We start from the raw sequence: 14,120 nt of genomic DNA, 5'->3' as shown, positions 1-14,120 counted from the left end.
AGTTCGACAAAGGATTACTAGCACATAATAAAACACAACTCCAGGTATTTTTTGATGAGGATATGACAATGCAAAATTGTTAATCTCTGAAAAGTCTGTTGAATGATAAAGACCATTTATTAATAAGTTACTTGGGGAAAAAATGGGCAAAACTAAAATAGAGGTACATAAACCGATTAATCGTAAAAGGATTGACAGATTAATTATCAAAATAATCGTTAGTTGCAGCCCTAAATTGCAGTATTAATTTATAGAGTGGTCAGACAGGCAGAAATCAGAAACAGCATCAAGAGTGTCCAGGGATATCCAGAAATCAGTAACAATACCAGACAAAGGTCGGGGCAGGTGGCAGAGAATCAGTTGGTATACATAATCCGAAGTCAAACAAGGAAGGAACAAAAACTAGGAAAACGCTCAGAAATGCCTGACAGAACTAAACAAGACTTCGCAATGTGAGTGATGTTTCACTGATAGGAAACAGGTGTGGTTCAATAATGAGTTCCTAGGCAGGGGTTTATGGGAAATGTAGTCCAGGGTGTACTGTGTCGTGTGAAAGTCTGTGGTGAATAAACAGATGTGCAGTGACCGGATCATGAAAAAAGCGTCTGCTAAATGCATACATTTATTTAAATGTATTTATTCATATACAGTAGAGAGAGAGAGACGTTATTTGTGTATTTGTGTATTTGTGTTAAATGTGTATTTCTATTTTTTCAGCCCTTTTTAATTATTTCATTTATTATAAATTTAATAAAAAAAATAAAGACGAGTCATAAGGTGTACAATAAAATCCTTATATTATAATCACATTGCACTTGAATCAAGTTAAAGGTTTAATCTGCCGATTGTCCTGCAGGTGACTGATTAAATATGTCTTCTTACGATGCACTTAGGGCTTAACGATTACTCCAGAGCACTCGTAGATCTACGATTATTTTCAAGTGCTACTTAAGTTACGATGCTTTTGGGAAACAGACAGTGATATTAAGATCAGTCGTACGATCATTTTTACGAACTTCTTAGGCTTACAAAGCTTTTGAGAACCCTGACCCTGTTTAGTTAGCTTCAGAAGAAGCACATCATGTTATTATAAAACACATTGTTCCATAGTTATTTCTACTTCAATATGCAGTTCAACTTCTACAACTTCTGCTATAAAAAAGATGTACTCTTGCATATCCTCAATGCATAAATGATTAACCTCCAGATTCTACACCTCAAGACACTCATCCAGAAAATAGAGCAGCACTTTGAAATGTATAACTCATTGCCATTAATGATATAAACCTGTTATTCATTTACATATTTTATTAAGTAGGAAATTTGAATCAATGCAATCTTAATATATATGCAGTGTATTTACTGTTCATCTAAAAATAATTGGTATATATATATATATATATATATATATATATATATATATATATATATATATATATATATATTTACAATTGTATTACATGTATCTAACTCTGTGATTTGATTTATTTCTCTTGTAGGCTAAATGATTGTGGTTTAACAGACAAAAGCTGTCCAGCTCTGGCTTCAGTTCTTGGATCAGATACCAATCTGAAAGAGCTGAACATGAACAATAATAATCTGCAGGATTATGGAGTTAAAATGCTCTGCACTGGATTGAAAAATATTAATTGCAAATTAGAGATACTGAGGTAAGTTTTGTGACAATCTGTAGTGTTTGGTTAGAAGATCCATCTGTTAACATCAACCTAGATCATTTGCCACATAATTGAGGACAGAACTGCTTCAACTCCGTGAAATTTGCAGCATGAACTCTACATTCCACATTCTCTACATTCTCTACAACTCTACATTATCTCTCTCTACTATATATAAATAATTACATTTAAATAAATTCATGCATTTAGCAGATGCTTTTATCCAAAGCGACTTACAGTGCATTCATGATGTAAAGAACTGATTCTCCACGTTTTGGAGATGTCCTATTTATCTCATTTGGATATTCAGAGGCGCCGTAGTGCACGTGATCACGTCATCACATTTTGACATCATTGATTTGTCAGAAGAAACCAATGCTTTCGTTCCTCTGAGCCAAACAGAAATGATTGTTGACGCGTAGCCCCACCCCAAGCCAAGATTGGTTCAAACTGTACCATATTCAACCAATAAGTAGTCATTTGAACAACTACTAAACATATTGCTTTTGAAATATGAACGAACACAAAGTGAAAGTGAAGTCTGTCACGAGTGCATGGATACGAATGCCAACTAACACATTTGCATTAAAAAACTCTCTGAAAAAGCAGAAAAACACACGACAGAGAACTTTGACATAAAACAAATCAAAACTAAGGATGAAACAGTGGTACATATCTGATAAAGCACTGGAATTAATGTCTTAGGTCGCTAGGCGATGTTCCAGTAAAATCTAATTTCACTCACTCATTTTGTGTAGTTTGTGAATCATTTGCACTGTATTGTTGAAGACAATTTGTGTAATTGTTTTACTAAAGCCTATGATATGCTTCTTGCTGCTGGGTGCTTTTTATGTGTCTTCGTCATCATCACCAGTATTTGTCATCTGTCAGCTGAGACATACTGGTAAATATTCAGATTAAAACTGAAGTGTTTTCTCTTTATGCAGTCTGAAGAACAACTGTATCACAGAAGGAGGTTGTCATGTTCTGGCTGCAGCTCTAAATTCAAACCCTTCAAATCTGACAGAGCTGGATCTGAGTGAGAATAAACTAGGAAACCCAGGAATGAAGATCATCTCGACTCTGTTTGAAAATGTACAGTGTAGACTGGAAAAGCTGAAGTAAGTATTTTAAGTGTATCACAGTAATTACACACTCAAGTGACCCACCTGTTTCATAGATTTGAAAATACTCATTATGGATTGAGATATATTTGGAAATAAAAACTAAATAAATGCTGTTTTACAAGTTATGGAGAATTGTTCTATGTGGTAACACTTATAACTGAACGTTATTATACGTTATTATAAATCATTTATAAATTATTAGTTAATGATGAACTAATCATTTACAAAACTTGACTACACATTCATAATTTATTAATAAGTGATAAGTTAACATTATAGTAATGTTTTATTAATTCTAAGTCACTTATAAGTAACTAGTTAATGATGAATGAATCATTTACAAAACATGACTATACGTTCATAAATTAATAAGTGGTATGCTAATGATTTACAAATGTGTTGTAAGTTATCTTAAAAAATGATAAAATCATCAAATTCATGTTTTGATCAATTCAGCAAAGGCATGAGTAAAGTATTAGATAAAGTTTAATACACTTTTGAGTGATTCTGAGAATCATGATGAAATTCATATTGGATCTAAACATTTGTTAAAATTTTGTGCAGAATCTTTTATTCTTTAAAATCAGCAATAAATGCTGTCTGTAAGTGTTTAGAAGCTTCTGTCACGTCTCTACTACGGTCTTGTCCCATTCCTCGCCTGATAAAGCTTCCAGATCACTGATAATCTTTGGTTTTCACATTGCCAAATCATTGAAAATATCTAGTTGAATTTGAAAAAAGCTAATTAAATCTGGAGACTGAACAGGCCACTTAAAAACATTTGCAGCAGACATAACGCTGAACCATGGGTCCAAGAAGTTCCAGTTTGGTCACATTACTCGATAAAACATTCTTCCAGAGCTCCACAGGTCTACACAAGTGAATTTTAGCAAGTTCAAGTTGGCCTTTTGTTCTTCTTGATCTGCATATAGCCTTAGACTTTCTAAAGTAATATTATTTATTCTCTGTAGCTTTTCTATAGCTTTTGTGAGATCTCTGTTGACTTTGCCATTTTTGCTAAAATCTCTGAGGGTTGAGTAATTTTGATTGACTGTAGGTTATAATTGTGGAAAATTAAAACTGCAAAAATTTTAAATTGCATTTGTTGTAGTTTCAGTTCACTAATATATAACTTTACCCAGCTTTACTGTCAAAAGAGTCCATTCAGGCCCAAATTCCTGTAGTGCATCTTTTTTATTTTCTTCATTCTAGAACATGTACTTGTGTGACAATCTGTGTTATAATGAAGAATAACATCTTTTCTAATAGACTTTCAGACTGCAGTATCAGTGAAGAAGGTTATAAAGCTCTGTCTTCAGCTCTGAGATCAAACCCTTCACACCTGATAGAGCTGGATCTCACAGGAAATGATCCTGGAGAATCAGGAGTGAAGCTGCTCAGTGATTTACTACAGGATCCAAACTGTCAACTCAACACACTGAGGTGAGACCTGATGAAATAATGCTATATAAGTTATACACATGAATTATTTATATTATATATAAATATTAGTGTATTATTTCTCTAAATTATTAAGGTATACAATTTATTGCATCAAAAATGTTCAGAATGATCAAACATGAAAGATGAGATGCTGCAGCTTCTGTTGTTTTGATGATAAATGTCAGCACAGTTTAGTTGTGTTAAAAGTTACAGCTTAATCAGTCATTTTGGTTTATTAGATGTGCTGGTGTTCAGTATTTCAGTGCCTCGATAGTTAACTTATGTTTGTGAAAAATATTCAGTGTGAGGAGTTATCCTGACTGTTTAAAAGTTACTGAATGCACTGTACATTAATCTCCATCAAGCTCAGATTCACAACACTGTAGATCACTGATCTAGAATAGAGAACTGGATTACTAATGACATCATGAATGTGAAACCACCATATTGGTAATCCCTAGTGTGTGTGTAAATGTTCTATTGAATTAATAGGAAATTATATGATTTTAATGAGACATCACATAAGTCACCGTTTTTAAATCTGAAGTATCCCTGTACATTCTTACAATGCAAACACTCAAGGGAATTTCCTCTACTTATTAAAAAGCTACGTTCATTACAGTAGAGAACATCATGAACATGATAAACATCAGACGGACACGACCTCATCATATAACAAATGACAAAGTGCTCATTCTGAAATCGGAAAAAGAGTTATGCTTCGTAAACACATCTTTATTCGCATTGAACAGTTATTTATTGTTTATATAATTCTGTTATAGTGTTTTTATTCGTACAGTAGCTGCTAACTGCAAATGTTTCAACAATGATTTTGTTAACAGCATTCATTTTGAAGCAGGTAAGGATTTAAATGGTGGTTAAATTATTATTCATTTAGCATACAACATTTTACATGGAAACAGTAGCTAATGCTAGTAAACCTATTTGCGCGATTTTGGAGAGTCTGAAATAGAGGTCTTCACGGGTCCAAAAGTTTGTGCCAGAATCCGAAAGAGATCCGTAATGTACTACATTGAACCGACACGGACCAGTCTATTATTTCAAAAGCTGGACCTGAACCCACCTGGAAGACAAAGCCCCGACTGGACCCGATTGTAACATATTCCACCTTAAATTGCTATTGCAAGCCAATAAACCTGTTGCGAAAAATATAACTTTTTGTCTTACCTAATTTAAGGAGCCATAATCTCTCTTCTTTGCTTCGAGTCTGAATCTGACCACTAAAACTTTGATTAAACGGTTCATTTATATTATTATAAAAAAGGGAGAAAATGTAAAGCGCAGTTTGGCTGTCTAACATCGGAGAGAGAGGGAGAGATTGCTTTTTTGTTTTGGCTCATACTTTTCTTTTCCTAATTTTACAAGTGGCAAGTTACAAAAAAACAAGCAGTGTCTGATCACAGCCGGGTGTTCCCCGAGTCTGATGATCGCACAGGCATTACACACAATGTTAAACAGACCCGGGACCCGAGGTAATAGATTCGGACCCGACCTGGACCCGGCTGATCAATTAAAATATAGACCCGAACCCGTTCGGGTCGACGGGTCTCGGGTACACTGTGAAGACCTCTAGTCTGAAATAGATGTTGCTCAATCAGGACATTAAAATTATACACACCATAATTTATTCAGAGAATAACTGAATACAGACAGTACATACATGAAATTAAGCTATAATATATATAAAATATAAATTAAGCTTTTCATTGTAGTAAAGAACAATATTTACAGAAGCTATTGTATTATTCATTGTATATTCAAATCAATTTCTGATACTAATAGGTTCATATTTAATAATTCCTGAATAATTACGTAAATAAAGAAATGGGCTATATTTTGTGTTGGATCAAGTTACCTGTGTCATCAGTGCTGAGCACTGATTTTAGGTCAGCGGTTTGCATGTGACTCAATGGTGCTCTCTGCTGGTAGGGAATAGTAAGACGGCTGATCAAACACTTCTGTGGCTTCACTGCCTTTTGGCAGTTTAGAATGTGATGAGTGATCCAGTCATATATAGATCAGTATTGTAGATCTACTACAGTAGATATATTACAGGCCACAAACATGTGATGTGTGTCAGGAGAGGATCAGTGATACACACACACACACACACACACACACACACACACACACACACCTGTCTGACCCCTGCAGAATTACATCAGATAAATAAAACTATCCAGAGATGGTCTGAACCCATGGCACCTAATAACAAAAGAGATGTAACAAAAAAACTCTTGGCCACTAGGGGCAGCCATAATTAGTACATGCCATTACTTAAACCAAATAAAACTTCATGCACATTTAACACAGTGTTTGGTGAATTCTGCTTGATAATAATAGGAAGAGCCGGCATCAAAAGATCAACTTAATATATCTCTATGAATGCTTAGCTGTCACAAGCTAGTTATCTCTTTGCTAACTTTCCTCATCTCCTGCTTAAAAGCCAGAAAGATCTTCAGATGCTTGAGAATCATGAGTTTATTTTAAATTTACTTTTATCTTGCACATTGAATTGATTCCAGCTTCATCTTCTCTTCTTCAGGTTTTTGGGTCCTGCTGCAGATGAAGGCTGTCAGTATGTGACTGGAATTGTGGGTAAAAACCTGTTACTCCTGAGAGAGCTGGATCTGAGTGGACGTAAACTAGGAGACACAGGAGTGAATCAGATCTCTGCTCTACTGCAGGATAAACACTGTACACTCAACACACTGAAGTGAGTATCTTACATCATTTCACATGTTACATGACTAGTAATGTTACAGTCGTCTGTTTTAATTCTCATTTGAGTCTGACCCCACGTTATAAAGCTTGGAAGAGCCAGGACATTTTTAATATAACTCTGATTATATTTGTCTGAAAGAAGAAATTCATATACATCTAGGATGTCTTGAGGGTGAGTAAATCATGGAGTAATTTTCATTTTTGTGTGAACTATCCCTTTAAGTGCACAGAGGTTGGAGAAAATAACGTGAACACATTAGAAATATCCAGTATTTTATTAATGTGTTTACCATCGTTTGCCTTTAATACAGCTTAGAATAGATTCATACAACTTTTGAATAGACTTTCAATTAAATTCTGTCTCTAACTTCTGCTGTGACTGCTGAATGTGTTCATGTTTACTGACTACAAACTGAGGATTGAAGACTAATTAAAAAAAATTATATGTGTGTATGTGTTTGCATGTTTCTATGTTTAAATGTAATTTCATAAAGGCAGTCTGGTTTCCACTGTCACTTCTGGGTCTTCCTCTGGGACAACGGCCAGGGTTTTTTGGCCGACTGGGTCTCTGAGTTTAGGTTAGAGGAGGTTATGAATGAAGCTGGAGTTTCTCTGCGTCTGGAGAGCATCAGTGCCGAGGATCATTTCATAAAGTTAAAGACATTAATAATAACAGCTCAGAAGTCACTTTCAGACAGCAGCGAGTGTTTGAAATAACTTCTGTTTGAGATCTGATGTGGATTATGATCACCTTACAAGGCTGAAATATTTATAAGAGATAAAGACTATGCACACTAGCCATTAACATTACCATAGTAAACATGGTAAGACCGCTTGAAGAAATCAGAGTCAGCTTCTCATTCAGACGATCACAATAGTGTATTATTTAGTGTAGTGTATAGTAACATGTTTTATCGGTCCTAACTCATCTACGCTCGATGTAAATCTTTAACAAAGCATGCAAACAAACGTCTGCTTTTATCATGTTTGTTTTGTGATCGCGCTGGTTCCAGTGACTTATCTATTATTAGTTTTCTGATAACTTCTTTGTTGGTGAAATGATGGAGTTGTGTGCCGTTGTTCCAGAGAGGCGTGTAAAGGGTGTTTTAATGAAGCGCTGAGGAGTTTCTGACCCGACGGTGGAAACACAGAGTGATTCTGGGCTCAGTGCTACAGATCTGAATAATTATGTTACACTGACACGTCATCAAAGTATTAGTCCTTTACCACGTCACAAACTCATCAACACTGATTTTAGTAGATTTTAAACCTGGAAGACAAAAATATTGCAAAAATCTCAAAATGAACTAGAATTGTTCAACAATTAAAATGAATGAATGCTAACATTGTCTTCTATGATGTGCAACACAAACACCTCTGATACAATCTCAGAAAAAGTAGTGTGGGGTTTCATGACCCTTTAAAAACTAACTTCTCATTACCATCACTGACTGTTACCTTGTTTATATATGTCAGAGGTCGCACGCCTCTGGAGCAACTAGGGGTTAAGTGTCTTGCTCAGGGACACATTGGTGTCTCACAGTGGATTCGAACCCGGGTCTCTCACACCAAAGGCATGTGTCTTATCCACTGCGCCTTCACCATATGTATTTGTAGATTTTTATATGTTCATATATTTTTGTATAGTTCATCTGTCTATATTCTTTACTAAACATCTTTGTGTAAGAGAGACTTGTAAAGTAAGTTGTTGTGTGATTGAACTTTTGAAAGTTCAGCTAATACAGCAGGTCAAAAACACAACCCAATATCCAATCATTTCAGTTAATAATAGCAAAAATACACAAACATTTCTCTTTTATCCAGTGGGACAGAACTCATTGTGTTTATTAATGGGACACAACAGAATAGTTCTGTGCTGCTGTATCAGAACATATTCATAGTGTTTATTGATGCTTCATATCATCTCTCTGTCATCAAACACCAGATTAATGAATGTGTAACACAACTGAACAGAACCGGTCCAGACTGGGCTTTATTCTGTGCAGGCATTGCTTCTTCAGTCTGACCTGTTTCAGAGAAATATTACTGTACTTCACATCTACACACACAGACAAACCTACAGTTTTATTTAGATGTGCAAAGTTGAATCTGTGAAGCAAAGCTGATCAAGTCACTGGACAGAGCAGAGCGAATGCATTTACGTTGTAGTGATGTTCAGACCAGAATCAGTTTAAACACAAATACACAGCAGTCAGGACTTTTATTTTAGACAATATGATCAGTTTTAGACAAAAGATGAAATAAGAATTATATGACAGAAATAAAAAGATATGAAAGATTTTAACACCTTTCACACAATGTTGTTAGGAATTAAGACTTCATTGTATTTCTATCAAGAATCAGCACAAATTGTACATAAATCATGAGAAGTGTCAATTATTTGATTAAATGAACAACTTATTTGTTTTTCTGTTTTGAAGATCAAATTGTGGAAAATTATCCAAAGATATTCAGACTCTCTTCCTCTGTTTTTTGTTTTATCAAGACATTGTGACTTTATTAAATAGTTTTCTTCTATCTTCTCTCTTTCTCTCAATGTAGATTAAGATGCTGTGTTTGACAGATGAAGGTTGTTCTGCTGTGACTTCATGAACGTAACGTGTCTGATTCATTGTGTTTTCACTTTCTGTCTTCAGTCTGAGTTATTGCAGTATTACAGAGAAACAGTGTCTCATCCTGACTTCAGCTCTGAAATCAAACCCATCACACCTGAGAGAACTGAACCTGAGCGTGAATAAACTACTAGGAGACTCTGGAGTGAAACACCTCAGTGATCTACTGATGAACACACAATTCAAGCTGGAGAAACTACAGTTAGTATCATTATACTCTACAGCAGTTACAGTCAGATTGATTTATCAGGATACATAATTATTTCCAAAAATGAATGTACCCTTGTGATCTTTAATGAAAATAACTATCACTTTCCCTCATAAACACATCTCTTCTCTCGTCTGATGATGTGAAGGAGGGAAAACCTGTCAGTCTCATGAGATCACAGCAATACATTTACATTTATTCATTTAGCAGACGCTTTTATCCAAAGCGACTTACAGATGAAGACAGTGGAAGCAATCAAAAACAACAAAAAGAGCAATGATATATAAGTGCTATAACAAGTCTCAGTTAGGTTAACACAGTACACATAGCATGGGCTTTTAAATAATATAAAGAAAAAATATAGAATAAAAAAAGTAAAGAATAGAGCAAGCTAGTGTTAGAGGTCTTTACACACACACACACACAATTGCATAATAAATGAAAAGAAAATAGAATATAAAAAGATTAGAAAGGTAGTTAGATTTTTTAAGAATATAATTAGAATAGTGAGTGTTAAAGTTCGAGGGTCAAATAAAGATGGAAGAGATGTGTTTTAAGCCGATTCTTGAAGATGGTTAAGGACTCAGCTGCTCGGATTGAGTTGGGGAGGTCATTCCACCAGGAGGAACATTTAATTTAAAAGTCCGTAAAAGTGACTTTGTGCTTCTTTGGGATGAACAATCAAGCGACGTTCACTTGCAGAACGCAAGCTTCTAGAGGCACATAAGTCTGAAGTAATGAATTTAGGTAAATGGGTGCAGAGCCAGTGGTAGTTTTGTAGGCAAACATCAATGCCTTGAATTTTATGCGAGCAGCTATTGGAAGCCAGTGCAAACTGATAAACAGAGGTGTGACGTGTATTCTTTTTGGCTCATTAAAAATTAATCTTGCTGCCGCGTTCTGGATTAATTGTAAAGGTTTGATAGAATTGGCTGGAAGACCTGCCAAGAGAGCATTGCAATAGTCCAGCCTGGACAGAACAAGAGCTTGAACAAGGAGTTGTGCAGCATGTTCCCAAAGAAAGAGCTTGATCTTCTTGATGTTGAATAAAGCAAATCTGCAGGATCGGACAGTTTTAGCAATGTGGTCTGAGAAAGTCAGCTGATCATCAATCATAACTCCAAGACTTCTAGCTGTTTTTGAAGGAGATATGGTTGATGTGCCTAACTTGATGGTGAAATTGTGATGAAACGATGGAATATTGTTTGCAATAGCAAACAATTATCAGCTGGTCATCAGAAACTCATGAATTCCTGACTGCAGTGTTGTTTTGTTTTTAAAGTGGTTTCACTCAGACATGCATCACAATAAGAACAAAATATGATCACAAAATCTTGTACTTGTTGACTGTAATCTACAATCTTAAAATATCTTGAATTAAATTTTCTGAATATAATTTTCTTTATTTGTTGCATTTAAAATAAATTCTAAAATTTTAATGTTGTTTTTAAGATGCTTCTGTAGTTGATCCTGTATCTTAATTACATTATAAATCACAAACCCCCCTTTTTTTGGTCTAACTAAAGATTCTCTAGACTTGAAATGTTATTATGGTTGTGTAATTATTTATTTATTGTTTTCAGGTTTTAGCAACATTTATGTTTACTCATGATTAATTTAACTCGCACATGAACATAACGTGTCTGATTCATTGTGTTTTCTCTTTCTGTCTTCAGTCTGTGTGGATGCAGTATTACAGAGAAACAGTGTCTCATCCTGACTTCAGCTCTGAAATCAAACCCATCACACCTGAGAGAACTGAACCTGAGTCTGAATGAACTACTAGGAGACTCTGGAGTGAAACACCTCAGTGATCTACTGATGAACACACAATTCAAGCTGGAGAAACTAGAGTTAGTATCATTATACTCTACAGCAGTTACAGTCAGATTGATTTATCAGGATACATAATATATTACCAAAAATGAATGTACCCTTGTCATTTTTAATGAAAATAACTATCACTTTCTCTCATAAACACATCTCTTCTCTCGTCTGATGATGTGAAGGTGGTAAAACCTGTCAGTCACATGAGATCACAGCAATAACAAACAATTATCAGCTGGTCATCTAAAATTAATTCCTGACCTGCAGTTAAAAACAAAAAAGCTGTTTCACTCAGGCATGAATCACGATAAGAACAAAATATGATCAGAAAATCTTGTACTTGTTGACTGTTCACTACAATCTTAAAATATCTTGAATTAAATATTCATTTCTGAACAGAATTTTCTTTATTTGTTACATTTAAAATAAATTTGGACATTTTAATGTTATTTTTAAGATGGTTCTGTAGTTGATCCTGTATCTTAATTACATTATAAATCACTAACCTCTTTTTGTCTAACTAAAGATACTCTAGACTTGAAATGTAACTAATATCCTCAACATTGTAGCCGCACTGGGTTGTACATAATAATTAACTCAAATGATATATAGGGAATTTGAATAATTAATCAGGAATATGATTAATGTATATATCTCATATGACACTTACATTAAAATTATTGAAAATGAAAAATAGCTCAATTGCATATATCAATAACTCATTACAAGTCACTGTAATTTACTCATTAATATGTCAATATTCCATTCTTCATATCAATTATAGTGATATCTCTTACTGTAAATTACTGCAAATCAAACAGTGGTTTGTCCAGCAAACGGCCGTAAGATTAACTTATCAACTTTCAATAAAGTTACCACTTCTTATAATTCAAAGAAAATATTCTCTGGCCATGAAAACATTATCCTATCATTATGAAATTGTTTACTAAAAAGTAAAGAGCGTGTAGCTAGATCAGACATTTCATTGACTCGTGATGTGAGCGGTTCAGAGGCAATCGTGAATATGTATTGGTTTTTAATAATTGAACTAATAATAAATCACAGACTAAGTGACTGATCACAGACTAAGCTCAGTTATGCAAACTCACAGACAGTAAACCCTTGAAAGACAACAACGAATCAAATCATAGACCAACTTTAAGCAGCATTTAAATCTCCATAGAGAATGATACTTGCACGTGTCTCTTTGTGTCTCTTTGTGCGCTGGAGCAGCGTGAGCGTGGTCTTTGTGGCTAGGCATGTTCTCTCGTGTCTTCCGGGGCTGCTTGCGGAATCGCGCGGTATTTGAAAGGTCCAACAAAGCAATGTTTCAGAATTCGTCTTCCTCGTGTGGAGAGGCGAATAGGTGAATAAACTTAGTAACGAAAAGAAACCAAAACAACGGAAATGAAAGCTCCCGAAGGAGCCATGAGAACGGCTGTTCTCTCAGCCTTCGTGCTGAGAGGGACGGCGATAGGAGAGCGGACCGAGGCCGCGAAGAAGGACGAGTAGAAGTGCAGAAGAGGGGAAGCGAAGGAGGACTAAGAGCGGGCAGAACTTCCTGGGTCAGTCCTTTATAGCTCGACTGGTTCACGCCTCTGTTCGCGTGAACAACCAATGAACGTCCGCGATATGAATCGGGAAAAAGTTCCTGTGTCTCTGGGGAAACACCCACTCTAATGAGTTATGGCTTATCAGATTTCAGCAGTGATATTCTAGCAAATTCGTAATTCCAGATTAATACATTTTTCACTAATTTCCTTTATATAAGTGAGTCCGTCAAAGCATGACGATTAAACGGATACCAAAAATAACATATATAAATGATCAAAACATGAAGTTACATTCAAATGCAGAATTACACACATTTAAAGTTTGATTAACACACAATAAAACTGCAGATACTCCAATTTATATGGGAAACATCTACTGCACAAAAAGGCAATACTCAATACATTTAACATACATTGAGAAAAAGGTACCGGTGAACTGGCTTTATCCTGTCCTGTTTCCCAGTGGGTTCATTAACATTTTATGAGCTGGTCAGCGGTAGGGTTACAACCCATGGTTCTATTTGAGAATATTACTCCAAAAACATTTCCCATTTACAAGTCAGCAATTTATAATCCTCGCATAACAGGATTAACCATTTTTATGCAATACACAAACCTATTCAAAATACATATTATTAAGGACTTACATGAAGAGCTTAAAGAAAAGTTTGTGTGTGTGTGTTTAGGAATGTGGGGGTTTCCTTTGAGGCTGCTCACGTGACTCTGGAATTTCTTGTCGTAAATCATTTAAATCCAGCCAGGCTGGCGCCAGGCATTTAGTGTAAAAAGGTTTCATTTTATATGCCTGAAATCAAAATCTAAAAGTGTTAGGTTTGCATTGTTTTAGATTCAACGAACCGTGATTCATTAGTTCAGAACCCATGAATCGATGACCTGCATATCCGTTA

The 14,120-nt window shown here is 35.2% G+C and overlaps 1 protein-coding gene and 1 pseudogene across 1 annotated transcript in view; both read left to right on the top strand.

Annotated features, from left to right (window-relative positions):
* Positions 1-14,120, top strand: part of LOC132159380 (NACHT, LRR and PYD domains-containing protein 3-like) — a gene marked incomplete at its 3' end in the record, with an annotated part of 219,906 nt that overhangs the window by 68,677 nt on the left and 137,109 nt on the right. The window lies entirely within an intron of this gene.
* The window catches only part of LOC132159285 (NACHT, LRR and PYD domains-containing protein 12-like), a 29,663-nt pseudogene that overhangs the window by 3,936 nt on the left and 11,607 nt on the right, over positions 1-14,120 (top strand).

This window comes from Carassius carassius, chromosome 16 (genome assembly GCF_963082965.1).
Source record: "Carassius carassius chromosome 16, fCarCar2.1, whole genome shotgun sequence".
Lineage (NCBI taxonomy): Eukaryota > Metazoa > Chordata > Actinopteri > Cypriniformes > Cyprinidae > Carassius > Carassius carassius.
This window is presented reverse-complemented; position numbering and strand designations above follow the sequence as displayed.